The sequence below is a fragment of the Colobus angolensis genome, unplaced genomic scaffold (genome assembly GCF_000951035.1).
Source record: "Colobus angolensis palliatus isolate OR3802 unplaced genomic scaffold, Cang.pa_1.0 Scaffold255, whole genome shotgun sequence".
NCBI lineage: Eukaryota > Metazoa > Chordata > Mammalia > Primates > Cercopithecidae > Colobus > Colobus angolensis.
The window spans coordinates 4255133-4278271 of record NW_012115766.1 but is presented as its reverse complement, the minus strand read 5'-3'; the positions used below and the strand labels follow the sequence as shown (position 1 = coordinate 4278271).

General features: G+C 45.8%; 1 protein-coding gene across 1 annotated transcript in view; it reads right to left on the bottom strand.

The window, feature by feature from the left end:
• SLC7A1 (solute carrier family 7 (cationic amino acid transporter, y+ system), member 1) overlaps nt 1-23139 on the bottom strand; it is an 85152-nt gene that overhangs the window by 34880 nt on the left and 27133 nt on the right. Inside the window, exon 2 of the mRNA XM_011946934.1 lies at nt 9932-10031. The gene's annotated coding sequence lies outside the window, so the exon portion shown is untranslated. The remainder of the gene's footprint in view (nt 1-9931; nt 10032-23139) is intronic.

Here is a 23139-nt window from a genome sequence, read left to right as displayed (position 1 = left end):
GGAGGCAGGAATCAGAACTTCTGCAGGAGGAGGGAGGGGGTGGGAGGAGGCAGGGATCAAAGGTTCCACGGGAGGATGGAGTGGGTGAGTGGGGGTCATGTGGGGAGGAGACGACACAAGGCTCTACCGCAGGTGCCATTCCCTGGGCTGAGCAGCCACCAACTGCAGGACAGCTTCCAGGCACAGTGGGGAAGTTGCCCAGCCAACGAACAACTGCCAAGAGAGGCCCCAAAGCAGGCATGGCAAAGACCACACGCACAGCATCGGGCATCAGCCAGGTAAAAGCAACTAAGGAGCGCCGGGTCCTACCACTCACACCGTGAAGAGGCCCAAACAAATAAACTAACAACCCACAGGCCGAAGGTGGACAATGCTGTCCCAGGAAGGAGCCCAGTGAGATCTTTACAGCGTGAATCTGTTGCTGAAATGGTTTGCAGTCAGTAAACCGTTTTCAACTTTTAATGTCATGAGAAAACATCAAGTCCAAAAGAACATAATATAATCCCAATGAGTACGTATGTGGCTGTAAAATCCTAAAATATTAACTGAGATTATAGGTATGTTTTTGTTGTTATTTTCTTCTTTTCCATCGTTTGCTGTGTAGTCTAGAACGACATGTCACGTTTTCAATGAGAAAACAACAGTAATGACTAAAAACACCTAACATCCTGGGGCAATGGCCAAATGAAAGTCCTTTACATAGTTTACTTCATCTTTTCGCCCCCTTATCAGGTAGGCAATACCTTGCATTCTAGAGACAAGGAGATGCAGGCTTGATTACAACTCAGTAATTCTCAACCCTGGTTGCACATTACAATCATCTTGTGAGATTTTTTTTTAAGTAATGATGCCCGGCCCCACCACAAATAAAATAACTTCTATAGTATTCTCCCAAGGAACGTCCCCAAGGGCATTTGACTAATGAAAGGTGCAGCTGGGGCTCAAGCCTCACTGCCTCCAAAGCCTTGAACTGCCCTCTGAATTGGATCAACAAATTCTGGGAAATGGCATGGCGGTAAGGGCAGTGGGGAGAGGGTATAAATACAGAAGAGGGCACAGATGGCACCGTGGCCTGGCGGAGGGGGCACAGGCGACACCACACACGCCTCATCGGAGGGGAGGCAAGCTCTTCTCACTGACTCAACTCGGCCCCCTCATGATGCTCCCCCAGGGCAAGGGCTGCATCCCGATCATCCTTCTACGCCCCTGGCACCTAGCAGGCACCAAATAGGATTGACAGGACCACAGCACACGCAGCACTCAGTAACTACCAATGACCTGAAATTCAGGAAGCTAACGGGACACTCACTTTTGTCTCAGGTAATCATCACCATGACCATCAACAACTTGTGAGGGTCTTTCTATCAAAGGAGATCTTATTAGCTGAATACTGAATGGTTTCATTCACCAAGGAATACATGTGTTTCTCTAAATGAATATAAATGTAAAAAGATACTAGTTACAGATTAAAACCTAAAGCAACAATCTTGCCTAGGAAGCCCTCTCCAAGCCCGTCTCCTCACAGGTAACCTCTGTCTGCGCCCTCTCCCCACCCCCTTCACCCCCATCAGACCATCGCCCCCACGCCACTGTGGGGACCAGCTCAGGTCCGCACCACTCTTCCTGTCCAGGTTTCCATAGGCCCAAATGCATTGTGTTCAACAAGGCACAGTGTCAGCGTCTCTGTTTCTACATGTGTAAAATGAGGATGGGACGGTCCTGCCACTGCAAGGTGCTGTGAGGCTCACCTGAGGCAATGCACTAGGAAACACCCAGAAAACAGAGCTCGCTGCTCTTCAAATGCAAAGAACCATCAGCATCGCCCCATTAGTAGCTATTACTGCCTCATAATAACATTTTCTTTTAAATCCCAATTACAATCTGTTGGTCACTGTCTCTGCCTCACAGAAGCGGAGGGCAGACAATCCCCATCAGCCCGAGGTTCCCGTCACCAGGATCTCCCTTCATGGAAGCTTTGCCACAGGCACTGTGAGCACCACCCACTCCACCTCAGCTCCAGTCTCCCAATTCTGTTTACCCAAACCAAAGACTGACTTGAAAAAACGAGAAGCCGGTGGAAAAGCTTATCAAGGACATCTTCACAAAATCCAGAGAACACCCGAAAAGCGTTTCCTCCTGAAGCCAGCAGGATGAGTGGAGAGCTGATGTCTCTCAATGTGTTTCCATCACTCGGGAAGGCGGTGCTTCATCGGGAGAGACGCCCACGCCCTGCGTGCATGTGTGTTACAACAAAACAGGTATCCTAGCCTAGCCTATTGGAGCCAGGGCTCCTCTGACACGTGCCTTTTCACCACACTTGGGCAGCATGGAAAGAAAACATCAGTCTGCACACCCTGTGGGCAGGTCCTCGGGGAGACTCTCCGCGGCCTCCCAGGTGCAGCATCAGTGAGCCAGAACCAACCAGGGAGCTGGCCCGACACAGCGGGAGCTTCCATGAAACAAGCTTTACGTCTGTGTGCGCTGCATTTGGGCCTTGGGAATGGCTATGGAACCGGCTCTCACATCTCAAGAAGAAATCTGTTCTTTAAACAAATTTGTTCATTTATGTAAAAAGAAATGTTTTAAACAAAGCTCCCCCAAGATTAGAACACTGGCACTTTAATTTTCTGAGCCTCTAAGGTATCCTGGGAGTTAAATTAGTTTTCTTTCCCTCCTTCTAAATATTTCCTCTTCCAAAAAGCACAAGGAGAATCAGCATTGCAAACGAGAGCAAAGCAGAGGTTTCCATGCCAACTTAACTGAATTTTCACTGGACATTCACAGACTGGTATTTTCCTACTCACTCATTGATTCACTCAACAAACCTTTGATAAACCCAGGCAGTCCACCAATTCACACACAGGCCTGGGAACACCTTCATCCATAAACTCCTGGAAATGTTCACTTCTCCCCCAGTCTCCCCACCATCACAAGCAACATTTTTTGTGAAAAAACTTGGAACTCCTAGAAAATTCACTGGCTCAAGGGGAGACAAAGAAAAGCTATGAACAATGGGGCACAGCCCAGGAACAGCCTCACAGTGAGCGGGGCCGGCTAGAAACAGCCAACATGATACAACAGCAGCTCCACGTCACGCACATGCATAGATGTGCTGCTGCAGTAAATCCTCACAAGGAAGCAATCAAGTCACAATTGCTAGTTCTCTTGCAAGAATAAGAGCACGGAGGGTAGCTGGCGGATTATATTGCCTGCCATCACGTAACTTGTAATAGTGGAGCCAGGATTTGAACCCAGGTCACCTAATTCCTGAAACCCTATGGCCCGCCAGGTGCCAAACTGACTCAACTTTGACCAAGCTCATTCTCCCTGCTGCCTGATGATTCTTACTTTATTTGTTACCCTGTCTGAAATCCTACAAACATAAAAGAGTCATGACTTAAGTGACAACCTCTTCTTGAATGTGACACCCCTGTAAAAATGAAGCCCATTATTATTCATGCAATGGAGTGAATCAGCGTAATCCATCCACTTCCCATCCAGCCAGCTGCTAGCCAAGACCTGCTGGCTGTGAGGTAACAGGAACCTTATCTGGGACTGAGGAAAAGTGGGTAATTTTGGCTGCAGGACCCAACCGGGGCTTCGGCGGAAAGTTGTGGAAAGGATACAGATAGCAGAGGCCTGGAAGGGGTATGTGGAAGGAAGTGGCAGATAAAGCAGATTACATATTACGTTGGAGATATGATGTCCCTGATAAAAGTAGGGAAAAAGTGTCAAAATAACATTATAGCAGTCCTTAAAAAAAAAAAAATAACATAAAAATAAGTGTATACAAAGAATCGTAGTGCAGGAAGAAGTGAGGCATTTGTCTCCAGACAGAAGATTATGAATGGTGCCTTCCATATTTTGACAATTTTTAAATAATGAGTATGTACTGCTTCTGAATTAAGGGAAAGAAAATCTCTTTTAATGAAATCAACAAAGAGGGAGAGCAAAGGCAGGCATGAGGGTCCCAGGACAAGCCAAGCCCACCTCAAGTCTGTCTAGGAGATGCTGATAAGCGGGTACATGGGGCTTCATTATGCTTTTCCCTTTACATTTGTGCATGTTTGGAAATTTCCAAAATTAAATGTAAAAACAAAGGACTTCGTCTGGGGCTGACACAAAAAACACTGAGGAAACTCCACTACCTGCACCAAGTACCCCACACCCCAATCCCAGCGCCAGGACGCCCCAAAATGCTGTAAGTGACAGCCACATGTTAACTAGTTAAAGGGTCTTTTATATGGGATTAGGTTGAGCCCTATGAAGCTTTCAATATTCAACCATATATGACCTAGAAAAACAGCCAAGAGTCAAAGATGTGTAACAGGCAGACCTGTCCTTAAAGTCTCCTGGCGGGGTCCTGAGACACTTCTTGGGGCCTAAGTCTAAATCAATAGAAAGTCAGACTGAAAAGCAACCCTCTCTCATACTATAGCCTCTACCAGAAAAGCGATGTGAGCACCAAGGAACAGACTTAGGCATAGTTCACAGGCTATTCAAAAGCTGGCGGCTGTCTAAAACGTTAGGCACATGCGTTTAGGAGCTGTACACTGGAAGGAGCACAAGTGAATTCTGTGGTTCACTCCTTCCTTACCTTTCGACAGGTAACAACCTCACTGGGGAGATGGAACCCATGCCCGCCGGACAACAGGTGGCATGTCAGTCACTGGGTGAGGCTGGCAGGCTGGTCTGTGATCTGTGACTTGGGGCAGGGCAGGGTGGCCGTTTTAGGGGTCTTCAGTGGTCAGCTAAGGGATTTACACCTTTATTTAGACGCAGATTTTTAAAGCAAAGGAAGAGCGTCCACAAAACATGATCTTGGGCGGACTAATCTGGTCTGTGTAAGAAACACTGAGGGGGGAAAAACAGAGCATGAGGACTTCCAACTTCTCGAGGTCCAGCCTTCTCCTTTTCGGTAGCAAATCAATATGCTCGCCTTACAGCACAATATTTTAATCCATCTCACAGAACACCTTTGCGTAAGCACATGCTGTGACCTTTCCTATTGATCTATCTGTTCCCCGGTCCCTGTTTTATTTGCAACAAGCCCTGACACACACATAAAACACACGCCCGTAGTTACCATGGGGATTATCTACGCCGTTCATGTCATTCACCAGTAATTCCCACCAGGAAATGCCACATTTTATGGCAGGCCTTCCTGCCGCACTCACAACCACACTTTTTCACTGGTGGCCAGAATTTCAGACACTCACTCCAGAAGCAACACACTTTTAATCTGACTTCTAATCTCAAAAGAATGTCACAGCCTCTTGGCCTGGCTGACTACCTTGCCTGTCTTCAGTCTTCAACAAGTACTGGTTGTACTTTTCAAATGACGAGGCCTTCTCTTTATGTGGAGCGAACGTGCTAGTGGGCACTGAGAGAATAGCCTCTAGCAGAGAGGAGAATGTGATTCAATTTACCTGCAATTCCTTTCAGGTATCTGGAAACAAATGGCCAATTGTCCGCATGCTCGCCTGAACGATCAAAGACCGGGAGAAAACAGTGCCCATGGACCAGGAGGAAGCCAGCTCCATTCCTTCCCACCACATGAGAGTGCCAGAGGGGGTGAAGGGTGGAGCGGCCCTCTCAGCACACTACGTGGTCCGTATTTTATCATCCGTCACTGGCAGTGCCACCTGCATTGCTTTCATCAAAGGCGCCAGACCAACACCATGACCACACACTGTCACTCTGGAGTGCCACCCCAACTTGACCCTGGAGTCAGCCCCTCAATATGCCAACGTTCAACTCAAATGTTCCAGACCGTGTATAATCAAAATTCTTCCTTTTTTGGTTACGGCTTTGTGACAGTCAGACTCTACATTTCACAGAATCAGGAGAAAAGGAGAGCACAGCTTACATCTATTGTTTCTTTGTTTTTTGAGACAGAGTCTCGCTCTGTCGCCCAGGCTGGCGTGCAGGGGCACCACCTCAGCTCACTGAAGCCTCCGCCTCCTGGGTTCAAGCAATCCTCCCATCTCAGCCTTCTGAGTGGCTGGGACTACAGGTGCGCATCCCCACATCCAGTTAATGTTTGTATTTTTAGTAGAGATGGGGTTTCACCATGTTGGTCAAGCTGGTCTGGAATGACCCCAAGTGATCCACCCACCTCAGCCTCACAAAGTCCTGGGATTACAGGTGTGAGCGACCATGCACAGCCACTTCTATTGTTTTTTAAGGAGTTCTTAAAGGCTGAAAAGAGACATTTTAACATATGCCCCAAATAATATTCTCTACAGTCCCCACGGCCACAGAAAAACCTACTGTAAGGACCTCTTGCCTGCTAAAAGTTCATTGACATGCCAGTCATCTGAGACCCAGGACCACATTTTCCTATAGAAACAACATGACAAAGCTGCAGTTAAGTTCCAAGGCAGCTCACAAAAAGCCATTTAACCCACCTCGCTCCTAAAGTAGGGCTGGGCACTCCGGAACCACCCACCAGCCAGCAGGGCCAGTGATGGCTCAGGGCTGCAAGGGTAAATGGGTCCTGTTGGGCTGGGACCCTGCAGAAGGTTTAAAATCAGGGACAAATGTAGAAAAAAAAGCAAGGAGCAAAATAATTTCTTATAAAAATAGACAGCAGATGGAAACCACTTTTCAACTCCCCCTTCCAAGGAGTAAAGAAAGCTGACCTGTGTTGGGCTGGCTGGGTGAGGCAAGCAGCCATACTGGGGAAGCTCACATGACAACCAACTGCAGGTGGCTTCTGGGAGATGCAGGCAGCTGCTAGGAACCGCGAGTGGCCTCTCAGAGCCGACAGCAGCCTCCATGTCAGCCAAAAAGAGGCCACGAATCAGTCCTACAGCTAGAGAATATGAATTCAGCCAACAACCTGAGGGAACGTGGAAGAGGACACTTCTCTAGTCAAGCCTCCAGATGAAAACCAAGCCCAGGCCAGCATCCAGACTGTAGCCCGGTGAGACCCCAAGTACAGGCCCCAGCTCAGCCCTGACTCCTGCTCTGATTCCTGGCCCAACTCCTGCTCTGATTCCTGGCCCACAGAAACATTGAGAAAATAAGATGTGTGCTGTTTTAAGCCAGAGATATAGATGACTAACCCATGGTCCAAACACTCCCGTGTGATAACGAGTGAACTGGCGTTCATTTGCTCACTGAATCCTTGTGGGTCTAAGAACAAGAGCAGCAACTTTCTTTAATACATTGCTTCAGTGGTGGGGATAAGCACGACTTTGCCTGAAACTATTTCATTTAACGGAGGCTGAATGATTTGAAAGTAATTTCCTCCTCCTGGAAAAATGCCATATATTAAATAGCTGTGACTTCATTTTTTAAAAATTGGGTGATCTTCCTTGGGCCATGGTTGTAGGGAGTTACGGGAGCTATAAAGATGAGATCATACATCGTCCCTGCCCTCAGAGTGCACAGTATGGAAAGAAAGAAGCAAGCAAGTAACTGTTCACAATGATCTATCCATGCAACAACTACCTATTATTCCCCTACTATGTGCCCTCTCTCCTTGCAGAGGCTGAGGAAGCGCAGGGAACAGAACAGAACAGAGAAGACAGAATGTGATAAACCAAACAACAAGCATGGCCAAGACCGAAAGGCCTCCGGGAGATGTGGCATCTATGTTACCACCTGGCCTGATTCTCTTCGACAGGAAAAGGTGACATCATGGCAGTGCCCAGTAAGCCGTCAATTCCCCTGATTCAGACAGGGTTCAGGACTTGTGCCCCAACACCACCCAAGGGCTTCCCCTCACACCTTGATAATGCACTGCCCAGCCCAAGAAGCAGAAGACTCTGACTTAGGCTATTCACTCAGATGTCAACGCCCAGCCCCAGTGTCAGGTAACACCGGAAGGTGTTCTAAAATAGTCTGTCAAGACAGCAGAAACACATCTGGCTGGGACGGTGGAGGGGGGAAGAATGCAGAATGAACTCACTCTAATTCAAATCATTCTACTAATTAAGCACCTAAACAGGGAAGGAAAGAAAAGGGTGCTCAAGACTCACACACCCCAACACACAGTGGCTTCTGGCCTGTGCAGAATGTCCTCCCACTTCCCTGCTGGCCGGCAGCTAATTTTACCCACTGTCTTTGGGAAGGTGCACCTGGTAATTCTGCACCTTCATTTCTGACATTGACAAGGCTGTAGCAGCCTCATAAACAAGGTGCTTACTTATAGCCTAATCCTCCCCCAGAGCTTGAAGCTTATGGGCAGCCCCTCCTTCCTCCTTAATTCTTATTTCAAGGCAGGCTGCTCAAAGTTGCTTACATGTGGCAAAGATCACTGGCTATATCCCCTAGAAGTCCTTCTGATTAAGATCTCAGTGTGGGCTGCTGAGCCTAGGTATGTCTGCATTCCTAATATAGCCATAGTCTCAGAATTAACTATATGAATGGCCTCAAATGACTGTAAGAATGTGAGAGAGTGGGAGACAAGTCAGGTGAGGGTCATTACACACACACACACACACACACACACACACTTTCCCTCCACTGAAGAGTTTTAGCTCTATTTTTTGTAATAAAATAGCAATGATAATGATGACGCCTCCATACTCAGTAAACATTTTTAGTTTAATGGAGAAATGGCCAGAGCAATTAGTTTAAAGTATTTTATAGCGGAACTCTTTTTCCCAAATGTTGGGAACAGGCCCCCACATCTGGCCATAAACCAAATCCCTGCAGCACTGTGCTATGTTCGTGATGGCCATGATGCCCACGTTGAAGGTCGCTGGTTTACCGGAATGAGGGCAAGGAACACCTGGCCCGCCCAGGACGGAAAACCCCTTAAAGGTGTTCCTAAACCACAAACATTATCACGTGTGATCTGTGCCTTAAGGACACGCTCCTGCTGCAGATAGCTAGCCAGACCCATCCCTCTATTTCCCGTAAGGAATGCTTTTAGTTAATCTACAATCTATAAAAACAATGCTTATCACTGGCTTGCTGTCAATAAATATGTGGGTAAATCTCTGTTTGGGGCTCTCAGCTCTGAAGGCTGTCAGCCCCGATTTCCCACTCCACACTCTATATTTCCGTGTGTGTTTCTTTAATTCCTCTAGCGCTGCTGGGTTAGGGTCTCCAACCGAGGTTGGTCTCAGCATCCAAACTACATCCTACCCCAAACCCAAATAGAAAAATCAGATAAAAATGAAGCTACTCGTATTTAAAGAAAGATAGGGGACACAGAGCCTCACTGGCCAGCCTTGAGGGCCCCCCTGCCCCACTTGGCTCTTATGCCCACTTGGAATTAACTCTCAAACTACAAGGAACAGCCTGAAACACCACTGCCCTAGAGCAGACGGTTACAGCCCCGGAACCAAGAACGAGTTACAGCAGAATTCCTAAGTACAAGGGAGAGAAGTAAGGAGAAGAGTCAGAAGAATGGGAGCAAGATGAAAAGTTCTGGGGTAGGAAGAGAACTGGAAGCAGCCCTTGACCTTGAGAATTGCAAAGGCTCCAGGAGTCACAGAGAGAAACACAGCAGTACACAGCACAGCCGCTGTGCTGCACGCCAGTGCCCAGGAGCTGGGTGGCACAGAGCACGAGACACAGCGCCCAATGTCCGCACCACGAATGACGTGGGACAGCTCCAGGCTGATCCTTCCCCAGCACCTGCCCTGGTGACCAGGCCGCAGGGACGGAAGGCCTGGCCAGCCACAGGATATCAAGAGTTCTGTGGGAAGGAAATGCAGGAATTTAAGGAACACACTAAAGTGAAAAGACAAGCCTGTTTTCTGCTGGGTCAATGGGTCTGGACAACTAGCCACATGAGTCTGAAAAATTACAGCAGTTGGGAATCTAAAAAAGAAGACACCTGGGGATTTTAGTTGACAGTTAACTTAAAAAGTCAACACACAACTAGCAGTCTAAATGAATAACATACTCTAGCACAAAACAGAATAACATATTCTAGCATGCTGCTGTCATGCTGACAGGTAGACTGTACCTGGAATATGACGTGAAGCCTCAACACCTTCTCACGGGAGGACAGCCTCGATCTTGCAGCAAAGAAGTGTCAGGAGGGATACAAGGAAGGTCTCAGAATCCTGAAAGGCAAGGAAGAGCCATCAGATATGTTCAGTTTCGATCCCAGAATCTCCAAGTCTGTGGCCGGTACAGTGAAAACGGATTCAGCTCAGCCCTGCAGAGGGAAACACATGCCACCTTAACAGCAACTGAAGACAGGGTTGACGGCAAAGGGGACCACCATGGGGCATCATCAGGGGAATTCAGGGAGAAGATGGGAAGCCAGACTAGATGCCCTCCACACCAGAGGCTTTGCCTCTGAAATCGACTCTCGTATTTCAAAGAGGAAGATATAAAACATCACACTGGCAATTTCCACAAATTTAGGGCACAGTCCATAGGCATGCAAAAGCTCTGAGGGCCCGGTGAGGGGCCAAAAAGGGGAGCGAGTCCGCTCCTGACACTGGTATTGACCAGCAAGGTCAGCAGGGGCAGAAAACATTAGCTGGTGTCTTCTGAAAACACCTGGACTCCAAATTGTACAATCGAGCATTTGGTGATGGAGTTCTATGGGTACTATTAACAGCTGCCATGGCAGCACGGAGCACACGCCTGCCCATAACACCAAGAGTCTCAGCATGGGCAGAAGGTTATCCTAAATCTGGGATGCAGGACCTTGTTGTCTTGGAATGGAATCGTGCTGGCCAGTGACTGGGAGTACCTGATGTGAACGCGGCCTGAGGACACGCTAGGAAGAACCTCGTAGATGCATGGCATATAAAGTCCTTTGTTTTCTAAATCTTACCATTTACACTCTGCACAGACTCTTGCACTCGCCCGGGAGCTGAAGAGGTTTAATTAAGCTGTCTGAAATATGATTTGCACCTAATGTGAACCCAGACAAGATTATCATTACACAAAAAATGCACATAAACATGCTCATCAACAGCTAGAGTTTTATAACTTAGACAGCAGCAAACCAGACTGCCCACAATTGGAATCTTATTCTATTCCCACCTGCGTCATCTTTCATACATTGATATTTCATCCCACATTGATATTTCATTCCTTTTCACTTTCTATGTTGAAAATGTCAAACCTACAGAAGTTGAATGCTTACTCTTTATCTACACTTCCCAATGTTTAACATTTTGCCATATTTGCTTTATCCCTCTTTAGACAAATATATGCTTTCCTTATGACCACTGTGATAAGCAAGCTATAGCCATCATGACAACTACCTCTAAATATGTCAGTAAGTAATTGCTAAGAATTACATTGTGTTACCAAACTGTAATGCCATGATCACACCAGTGGAACTGAACATTAATTCAATAGTATTTAAAACACAGTCCACAGGATTAAGAAAAGGTGGTACATATACACCACTGAATACTATGCAGCCATAAAAAAGGATGAGTTCATATCCTTTGTAGGGACATGGATGAAGCTGGGAACCATTATTCTGAGCAAACTATCGCAAGGACAGAAAACCAAACACCGTATGTTCTCACTCATAGGTGGGAATTGAACAATGAGATCACTTAGACACAGGGTGGGGAACATCACACACCGGGGCCTGTCGTGGGGTCGGGGGAGAGGGGAGGGATGGCATTAGGAGATATACCTAATGTAAATGACGAGTTAATGGGTGCAGCACACCAACATGGCACATGTATACATATGTAACAAACCTGCACGTTGTGCACATGTACCCTAGAACTTAAAGTATAATAAAAAAAGAAAAAAGAAAAAAGACATAGTCCATAATCAAGTGTCCCTAATTGTCAGTTACTGCTCTTTCTTGATGCTCTATCATGTACCATGAAAGCACCAAGAACAATGAAGGTTGATAAAGTCAGGCCCACAGCCCACTAGGGACACAGCATACTGGTGCCCCACTGCAGGGTGGGTGCCAAGGGGCCATGATTGGGATTTGTAGTTTAAAAAGTTAACTCTGGAAAAAAAGGGGCAGAATCTAGAAGGGAAACAACTGACAACATTTGCTGCGAGTGATAAAATTTGAGAGCTTTCAAGAAAAAAATGGGAATTTCAGAAAACTTGTATTCGTCATCAAGATGTGGACAGCTCCCTAAAAGTTGAATTTTCCCATGACACTGGGGGTGATGTCAACAAATGTGACATTTTAAAAATATATGATGAAATGTGCCAGCATTTGGAAGACCTACATGATTCAGTAAAACAGTAATTCAGTAGAACAGAATCATAAATGTGTAGACTGATTCGAAGTGCAAGATAGACCCATCATTTTAGAACAAAGAGCTTACTGAGATGGCTTCAGATTCCACAGTGGAACCCACTATTGCCTGTGGAGTTTTAATGTAGTATCAAGAAAGAATATCTACAATTACCTGAGAAGGCCCCTAAAGTGTTCCTCCTTTTCTAGGTACATCCCTGTGAAGCCATATTTTCCTTATATACTTCAACTAAAACAACACGTCCAAACTGACTGAATGCAGAAGCACATATATGAATTCAGCTACCATAAGCTAAACATTAAAGAGGCTTGTAAATATGTAAAACAATGCCACTCTTCTCACTGAATTTTTTTTGTTCTGGCAAATAGTTACTTTTCATAAAAATGTTGCTTATAGTAACACAAAACAGGTTAATCCTTGTTATTTTAGGTAGATTAAAACATTTATTTCAAGTCGTTCTAAATTTTAATTTCCCTTTTTTTGTTTTGTTTTTAAGACAGGGTCTCACTCTGTCACCCAGGTGACAGAATGCAGTGGCACAATCTTGGCTCACTGCTGCCTCGACCTCCCTGGACTCAAGTGATTCTCCCACGTCAGCCTCCCAAGTAGCTGGGACTACAGGTGCACACCAGCACGCCTGGCTAATTTTTTGTAGAAACGGGGTTTCACCACATTGCCCAGGTTGGTCTCAAAATTTCTCAGCTCAAGCAATCCACCTGCCTCAGTCTCCCAAAGTGCTGGGATTATAGGGGTATGCCACTGCACCCAGACTACATTTTATTTCCAATTCATAAGTGTTGATAGACACAACCCACATAAGCAAAGCTTCTTGGAGTCCTCAATACTCTTTAAGGGTGTCAGAGGGGTTTCAGACCCAACAGTTTGAGAACCAATGCTTGAAAGGTTGCCCTGTGAAATGAACACAGCCAAGCTTAATATACACTCAACAGGAGGAATGCTGCTGTCCTGCTTGGGCATGAATTCAGCAGCCTGCCGCAGTGACGCTTGCTCCAGTCGCACTCTCCTGTCGTGGTATAAAAGCAGTTAATGCTAAACTTAAAAGTCTAAAGAAAGGCATGCCATATGTTAAGCCAGGATGAACTCATCAGGATTAATGGGACTGGAATGCATAGCAAGTAAATTCATTAGCACCGCTTCTCTTTAATCCAAAAATGTTCCAACCAATTTATTGTAATTTTTGAGATTTGAAAATTCCTTTGTTAAAAGCAGAGTAACGCAATGCCACGCCTCAGACGTAAAGAGTTTGATTCCATTTGTTTCATAAATACAGCAAGCAGCATTCCAACACTACCCCTGATGGGCTTCCAGGAGTACATGCGGACTGCAAAAGTGTGATTGTGACACCATGTGGCTATATTGTAATACAGTCATGTGTCATGACTTAATGACAGGGATGTGCTCTGAGAAATGCGTCTTTAGGCGATTTCATCCTTGTGTGAACATCCTGGAGGGTACTTAGAGTGTACTGACAGAAACCTAGGTGGGATAGCCTATTGCACACCTAGGCTGTATGGGATACCCTTGGCTTCCAGGCTACAAACCTGTACAGCATGTTACTGTACTGAATACTGTAGGCAACAGTCACACAATGGTAAGTATCTGTGAATGGAAACATAGAAAAGGTACATCAAGAATAAGATACAAAAGATTAAAATTGGTACCTCCTTATAGGGCACTTACCATGAACAAAAGCTGCAGGACTGGAAGTTGCCCTGAGTGTCAATGAGTGAGGGGGAGTGAACGCAAGTACGGGGGTGAATGTGAGTGGTGGGGGAGTGAACACGAGTGGGGGGAAGTGAACACGAGTTGGGGGGAGTGAACGCGAGTTGGGGGAGTGAACGTGAGTGAGGGGGGCGAGAACGTGAGGGGGAGTGAACGTGAATGAGAGGGGAGTGAATGTGAGTGACATGAGTGAGGGGGGAGTGAATGTGAGTGGGGGAGTGAACGTGAGGGGGAGTGAACGCGAGTGTGGGGAGTGCACGCAAGTAGGGGGTTGAACGCAAGTGGGGGGCGTGAACGCGAGTGGGGGGAGTGAACGTGAGTGGGGGGAGTGAACGCGAATGGGGGAGTGAACATGAGTGGGGGGCGAGAACGTGAGGGGAAGTGAGCGTGAATGAGGGGAGAGTGAATGTGAGTGACATGAAGGGGCAGTGAATGTGAGTGGGGGGGAGTGAACGTGAGGGGGAGTGAATGCGAGTGGGGGGGACTGAACGCGAGTGCGGGGGTGAACACAAGTGGGGGGAGTGAACGCAAGTGGGGGGAGTGAACGTGAGTGGGGGCGAGAACATGAGTGAGGGGGAGTGAGCGTGAATGAGGGGGGAGTGAATGTGAGTGACGTGAGTGAGGGGGGAGTGAATGTGAGTGAGGGGGGGAGTGAATGTGAGTGACGGGGAGTGAATGTGAAGGCCTGGGACGTGACTGCACACTGCTGGAGACTTCAGGAACACTGTACACTGAAGCTACACTAAATGTGTAAAAAATATTTTTCCTTCTTCAGTCATAAATTAAGTTTAGCTTACTGCAACGTTTTTACTTCACAAACTTTTTTGTAACTCTTTTACTTTTTCGTAATAACACAGCTTAAAATACAAACATTACACAAAATACAAAAATATTTTTATGTCCTTATTCTATAAGCCTTTTCTATTTTGAATTTTTTTTTTTACTTTTTCAACTGTTTTGTTAAAAACCAAGATAAAGACATACACATCAGCCTGGGCCTACACAGAGCCAGGATGATCAATGTCACCGTCTTCCACCTCTGCGTCTTGTCCCACTGGAAGGTCTTCAAGGGCAGGAACACACAGGGAGCTGTGATCTCCTGTGATAACAATGCCTTCTTCTGAAATACTTCCTGAAATAACTGCCTGAGGCAACTTTACAGTTAACTTTTCTTGTAAGTAGGACTACACTCTAAAATAACGATAAAAACTATAATCGAGTAAATACATAACCCGGTAACACAGTCATTTATTATCAAGTATTATCTACTGTACCTAATTGCATGTGCTATACTTTTAGATGGCTGGCAATGCAGTACATCTGTTAACCCCAGCACCACCCAAAACACATGAGTAACACGTAGCAGGACAATGTCGCAAAGGATAAGACATCAATAAGCAACAGGAATTTCTCCGATCTATTATAATCTTATGGAACTACTATCATAGATGAGGTCTATAATAAACCAAAACATCATTACAGGGCTCATGGCTGTATATTTATAGTGGACACCTGGCAGGCCAAGAGAAAATCTGTGCATAAAATAACCCCAAAATATCAGAAAACATATCCCACTGAACGATTCATAAAACAAAAGGAGTCAGGTCTTTCCACTAAGTCCACTGATAAGAACCACTAAAAAAACCTTTAAATTTATTAAACATAATGCCCAACTTTTTGGCAACTTACACAGCAGCTTCGCCTGTTCTTATTCTATTCTTCACTTAACAGTTATGTACTGACTGCCAGGTACAGTTCCAGAAACTGGGGATGCAGCAGTGAACTAACTAGACCAAAATCCCCATCTCTGTGGAGTTAATGTTCTATTAATGGGAATGCCTCTTCAAAAAATAAGAACGGAGCAAACCCGAATGAAGGCAGCACACTTCTCATCTCCTGAAGTAACTGCATGAAACAAGGAGAAACAGAATAAGCCCCAACTACACGCGCACGGGCTCCTTCCCAGCAGGAGGTCGATGTCACCATTATTGGTGACACTCTGAAGGGGTGTCAAGAATGAAGCTACAAGGGACCACAGTTCAAGGCACTGGGGAGACCTCTGTGAAGTCAACCAACAGCTACAACCAATAACTCTGGTGAGAGCCGAGCCCTTTGGGATGGCCAGATTCCTGTGGAACAGCCCAGGCAGCTGCCGAGGGGATAGGTCAGGGGTGTCAGAGTCTTGGAAAAAGAGGGGGTTTCTAGTTTGAAAAGGCAAACTACAATTAGTTCAATTTTTCCGTTGACATAAATATTGCCTTGAAATGTCCATGAGTTTTTTGTTAAAAGCACTGCGCTGAGACTGAAATAACTTTCCTGTTCAAAGAGAGTGATGGAGGACAGAAATCAAAACCTAATGTGCACAGTAAAGACTTCATCATCCCTGGAACCACAAGGGCAGGCCCCAGGCATCACCGAAGAATCCAGAACTGCCCTCTGAGGCTCTCGTGGTCTGAGGCCCTTCCGCCCCTTCTGTGATGGGCCCCACACATGGCACCACCGGACTGTGTCAACAGGTGACCATCCTAGCGGCTGTTCTGCAGACACACTGAGAGCTGCGATTCCCAAAGGGTTTTCTGGACCACAGAAACGGGGGCATCCCCTCTGTCCTTGAGCCTTCCAGTCCTGAAAGTCCAAATCTTAGATTTATCCAGACTCTTGTTAACTGCAGCAATACAGAGTCATGGCAAGGGGCACATATGAATGGTACTACAAACCAAAACTGTCCAGTATCACGTTCCCCTGCGTTCCTGACTTCCGTAGTTCCATCCCAGCATAGCACAGTCTCAGCCTGCCAGTTTCCCAATGATCACGCCCTGTCCTTTACCTGACGACAGTGAATATTCCAGCTGTTACTCAACAGTTCCCAGGCTAACTCATAGAATAGATTCGTCTCCACGTGAGAATGTCAACAGTTCTTCCCCTACTTTCTTTAAGATTATTTCATTTTATATTTCACACTGACAGACAAAACTGTATATATTTGCTATGTACAACATGATATTTTAAAGTGTATACACAGGTTGGGTGTCTCTAATCCAAAAATCCAAAATCCGAAATGCTCCAAAATCTGAAACTTTGAGCACCAACATGATGCTCAAAGGAAATGCTCACTAGAGCATTTCTAGTTTCAGATTTTTTTTTGGATTAGGAACGCCCAACTGGTAAGTATAATGCAAATAGTTCAATCTGAAAAAAAACTCCCGAATCTGAAATGCTTCTGGTTCCAAGCATTTTGGATAAGGCATCCTCAACCTGCACACTGTGAAATGACTGAACCTGGCTAACTAACATATGCATTACCTCACACGGTTATCATTGTTGTGGCATTCTCCTAATTTCTAATGTCTGTCCTGGTTCCACTGTTATTTGGAACCTATACCAGTTCCTGTCCACTCCCTGAGGCAGCAACAAAATTTAAATGCAAAAGCTGCTGGAAAGACCACACGATCTATATAATATTTGTGGTTCTACAACACTTACTAGGGGATGGGAGATGACAAACTCTAAAGGAAATGTGGTCAAGAAAGAAACAGCAAGGTATTTATCCTACCTCCAGCCCTTCAATAATTAAAACTACTCCAGCTCATTTTGCACCCAGGAAAAGACCGTTTGGCTCCAAATTGCATGATTCATCCTTCCTTTGAAATGCACAGTACTTTGAGAAAAGGCTACAAACACCTTCTGCGCTGTGCACTGCAAAAGGCTAGAGAAAGCCATTCTAACCTACTGGTGTAAATCTAATCATGGCTCCAAAAGGGGCAATGAGAGAGACCGCGAAGACAGATTTGGGGGCTGCAGTGCAGTGGCTCTCAACCGGGGGTGACTCCGTTCCCTGGAGGACATCTGACAATGTCTGGAGACATTTTACATTGTCACAATTGAAGGATGCTGGTCAACTAGCAGGCAGAGGCTGAGGATACAGCTAAATCCTACAACACACAGGGCAGTTCCCTCAACAAAGAATGATCCATGATGTGCCAAGGCAGAGAAAGTCCGTCTTACTGTGTGCAATGGTGGACGGCAAAGTGTTCTACAAATTTACTTGAGTGGGTTTTTTCATGTTTCACTATTTAAATTATAATATTAAAAATTACAAATATTGTTTGCAAAACAGGCACAAACATATTCACAGGAAAGCAAAACTTTGTCATCACACCCCGGGAGAACCCTGATGTACCTGAACCAGATAGTGAATAGCTAAGAAGAAGCAGGGGAAGAACAGCAGTAAAGGATGAAAAGATGCAGGAGACCAAGACAAGTTTCCCACTGGAATGAATCCAGGCTCTGGTTTCTAAGAGTGAATCGGACAGCTTGTACAACGGCTGGGGATGCCTTCGCCCTGCAGGCAGCATGGAGAAGATAGGCAGCTTGAAGAGACCGGACTGCCAGCACTACTCTGTGCTGTCATGGGTCTCCCAGCACGGGCAGGGATACCCATCCATGCTTTGCGGATGAGATGCTGATGCTCAGGAAAGGTAGCTCAACTCTGAAACTAAGGCACCACTGCCAATTTATTAACAGATCCTCCTGTCCCAAAAACGACAGGGTTTCGGTGCTCCTGGGGGAAGGCAATCTTTAGCTGGTGAGAGGCAGTTTTCACCATGGGGAGGGCAGCTTCTCTACAAGTGATGCTCTGCTGGCCAATGAGAATTTAAAAACACCAAGTCCTAAGCTGGAAGAGCTGGAAGGACCACATAGTCACCGAATGCACGAGTCCTCTCAAGACGGTAAAAGGAAAACCATGACTAACACAGGAAAATAGTGGGGAGAAAGAGGAAGGGAGGACAAGGGCTGGAGGAAGGGGTGGTCTGGAAGAATACACTGATTTTCCACTCGGTCATTTCCCGCCTTCCATTTGACATGCTCTCACCAACTATCCTGCACAGCTCACCTCTGGCTCAGGCAACAATAAATGCAGCCGTGAGGTCAGTTACAGGCCCACTGACAATAATAACAACAAAGGCTAACACTGCTACTAAGTGCCTGCGATGCACCAGTGCCCTCTCCTCAGGCACGTCTTCTTAAATGAGTACGTAATCTCATTTAATACTCAAGCCAAGCCTTTGAAGGTTATACAGCTGTTACACTTGCTTCACATGTGAAAAAACCAGCTGCATAAAGTAGGTTCTGTGAAGCGGAATCTCAGCTCAAACCTCAGGGTGTGCATCTAACTAAATCCATGATGCTCCATTATTTTCAATACTACTGAAACTCTATGCCAGATTTATAATAGCTCCCCTAGGGCAGCAGCCATAATGAAATTACAGTACAAGTGTAATGAGATGCACGGACGATCCTCCCACTTAGCAAATACAGTCAGAGGCAATGGGATGAGGAGGCCCAAGTCTTAAGGAAGACATTGATATCAATCCCTGCTCAACCACACACTAGCTGAATAAGCCTGGACAAATTATTCTGAATCTCAATATCCTGCCTTCTCCAATGCAGAAACGACTGCTAAGCTCAAACAATTATTTAAGAAAATAAATAGAGATTATGTATATAAATATATTAAGCGCTTTTCAAAATAAATACATTCTTAGATAATTTCTTTGAATAAATGACATGCTTCCAGAAATACTTTCGCTTCATTACATTCTGTTCTTCAACTGCACTGGCTTGTAGCTGGCATTCTGAAATTTCTCTGCCAAATAGCTAATAAACTACACAAAGAGATAAACGCAGCCAGGGGGAGCTGCTATTTAAAGAAATCCTCTAGTTTAAGTGAAGAATTGTTTGATGTGTGAATAATCAGCTCTTAATTAATGGTTTGTCAATATTTTTAAAGAATTATCTCGTTAATGAGCTGCCTGGGTAGACTGTGGCATCCATCCTGAATTAGGATATTTGATGTTTCTGTCTGCCAGTGACTTAACCCGAAAGAGTACAAAATACAGACTTTGCCAGTGAGGAGGTGACTATGTTACTGAGAAGGGAAGAGAGCTGCTCATGGAGATGCATGAGTACAGTACAAACACAGTGGGGTCATCTCAAGATGGCCAGCAGAGAGAGAAAGGAGGCCTGGGGAGACTTCAGGGCAGAGCCAACAGACCCAGCAGGCATTCCCAGAACAGGGCCTGGAGGAGCACAAAGGCTTCAGGGAGTGCCAGGGCATTGGCCTCCCAAGAGGTGGGGCAGAGGGGGCCTCCTGTCGATGATCCAGGCCCACCTTCTCCAGGATCTCTTCTAGGTCTGCGAAGGTCTTCCCTAAACACACTTACACGCTTTGGCCCACACTTGTACACTCTCCCGTGACTCAGTAAATCTGATCCACAGTCCTTTATACTCAGGATCCCTTTCTGCCATCTGCCAGGGCACAGGTGGATCTCAGACCACCACCACAAAAAAAAAAAAAAAAAAAAAACCCAAAAAAACCTGTTAGAATATGATAGTAAAGAGAGAAGTATAATCCATTCACCAAAAAAAAAAAAAAGCCTCTGTGCACCTACTTATGCCCTGGAGAAAGGCCTGGGAAAGACAGTGTCCCTCAAATATGCCTGGTGGGCTCCTCTAGGATGCAGACAGTAGCCCACCTTACCATTTTCCTGCTCCCAGTTCTTGGGCAGCCTCTTCAAGCTATCCCCACCCTGCTCCTCTCATCCAAAGCTTCCTAACACAGCAGCATCTGTACAGAGAAGGGATCCTGAGGTTCTGGGCCAAGGAACCATCACCCTGTCTAGACTCTCACACCTCTCAAAAGGCAGTGCGTTCAATCATTGTTAACCCACCTCTTTACTGAGTCAAAGCCAAAGTTATTTATCCTTTCTGGGGCCTAAGAAAGGTGTGGACTGTTTCACCAAAACCCAAGTAAAGGAGGGCAGCAGCGCTGGTTGTGTAACAACGTAAATATAGTTAATGTGGTTGAACTACACACTTAAACACGGCTAAGATGGTAAGTTTGGTTATGTGTATTCTCCCACAATTAAAAAATAGTTACAATTCCAAATGGAAAAACAAAACAACTAAGAAGATTCCTCAAAAAGTGCATGGAGGTACAATACAGCAATTCCATTAAGGTCAATGCTCAAGATAAAGGAAAGCAAGTGTCCACACGAAAATGTACACCAATGTTCACAGTAGCATTATTCATAATAGCCAAAAAGCAGACACAACCCAAACGCCCATCGACTGCTGAATGGATACACAAAATGTGGTACATCCAGACAAAGGAATATTATTCAGCCATAAAAAGCAATGACATTCTGACACACGTTGCAACACGGATGAACCCTGAAAACACGATGCTGAGTGAAAGAAGCCAGGCATAAAGGGTCACAGTCCGTGTCATGTCCAGGATGGAGATAAAAAGGAGTTCAGTGGTTGTGTACGGCTTGGCTACGGGTGCCGAATGACTGTTAATGGGTACGAGTTTCCTTTTAGGGGTGACAAAAATATTCCAAAATTAGGGCGATGACTGCATAACCCTGTAAATGTGCTAAAAACCACTGAATTTATACTTTCAATGGGTGAGCATTATACTATGTAAATTAGATTTATAAAACTACTTTTGTAAAAGAAAAAAAAAAAAGCGGAGAGGAGCCCAATCCAAAGGGACCCCAGTGTAGTTTTCCCACTAACCATAACAGGCAGATTTGAACTTGAACTTCTATTCAAGTTCAGTTGCTAAGGCAGCACTTCCTCCCACATACTTCGATTCTCCTTCAAGTCAAAACTCTACCACCCCACTCCCCCAGAAATCAATCATCATGGCTCCAGTTGCCGTCGGTAAGAGGCTCTCCACTCTACTTGCACAAGCTATTTATTACATGTAACCGTCATTCTGCTTTGAGAGTTTCACGAGGGTGAAATTAGCTCCTATCTGATAAACTCTCCCTACAACTGCCGCCTCATCTTCTGGTGTTCTGTTACATTGCAAATACAAGCTCCTGTTTTAATACACAGCTTAAATACTTCACATTGACAGGACACAGAATAATAAAAACGGGGAAGGTTGCAGCAGTTTTTGGTTTACATAGTGCCACACACATGGTTTTTAAGCTTTTAGGTCAAAATAGGGTGTCGGGGGAGGGAACCCCTCTCACTGTGGGTGCCTATGGTCCAGGATCTCAAGAAGAAAGGGTGGCTAAAACAGGTAATCAGAAGAGTAAAAGCTCATCAGGCAGTCAAAATGCAACAGTCTCTTAGCCCAGGCCAGTATTTCCTAAGGCCATCAGGGCTCACTACCAGGGCAAAAAAGTCATCCGGGAGGATAGGAAAAGACATGCCCAACTCAGTGAGTGGGAGACAAATTTTGGGATGCTTCCAGCACTGAATGTTCGGAATGCTCACAGGGCTTGGCCGCAGCTTTTTCTCTGCCAAGGCACACCTGACAGGTAAGCTCGTGCCACACTCCTGGGTGTTTACAAGCTGCTGGGTACAACTCCCTGCAGGCGGGCATCCCTCCCACAGATGCAACCCAGACAGTGCAGCAGTTCTAAAGAAGCCCACAGAGACAAATAAGTCTCGGGTGTGGCCAGGAGCTTGTGAGAGCAGCACAGGCTCAGGGACAGGGAGGCTGACAACCGGTAATTACCAAAGGGAATTAAGCAAGTACTCGCAAGTCTTGGCCTCTGAATCTCTGTACTTTTTTTTATGGACTTAATTTGTTCTCCTGGGCCTAAATCACTAGCTGTGTTGCTGGAATGTGCATGCCCTGGAGGGTAAAGTGGCTCTAACTTCGAGGAGGGGTTGACTCCAAAGAGCTCCCAGCCAGGGGACAGCTCTTCACAGAGGGGCAGGGTGGGCGGGCTGCCGACCTCCATGGAAAAAACGGCTCTGCCCTCTTGTTTTCTCCTCTAAACTTACACAAAACTTCTCAAAGTGCGGAGAGCATTTTCATCGATGTGAAATGGTCCAACAGGCTACATCTAAAACGTGGGATAATCAAAGAGTGTGGTGTTAGGGAGGAGTAAGCTGATCTAATCCACTCCAGCCCACAGTCTACCCTGTACCTCTTCTGTGAGGTTCTGCTCTGTGTGGTATGGACACTGTCCTTTATAATATTTCTCCTTAAAGGAATCCATCTTTTAATAATTTAGACAATTTTTTAAAAAACCACAATGTATCACTCTCATAAATGGAGCACCACCAAAATTACCTGGAATCAGGTCTTAAAACTCACATCCACCACCCAGCCTGCGAGAGCCAACTGTTTCCTGGAGGGCCCCATGTAGCTGTATCTATGGGTGGTGAACTCTTAAGGTGCTAGTCATCTATTTTTCCT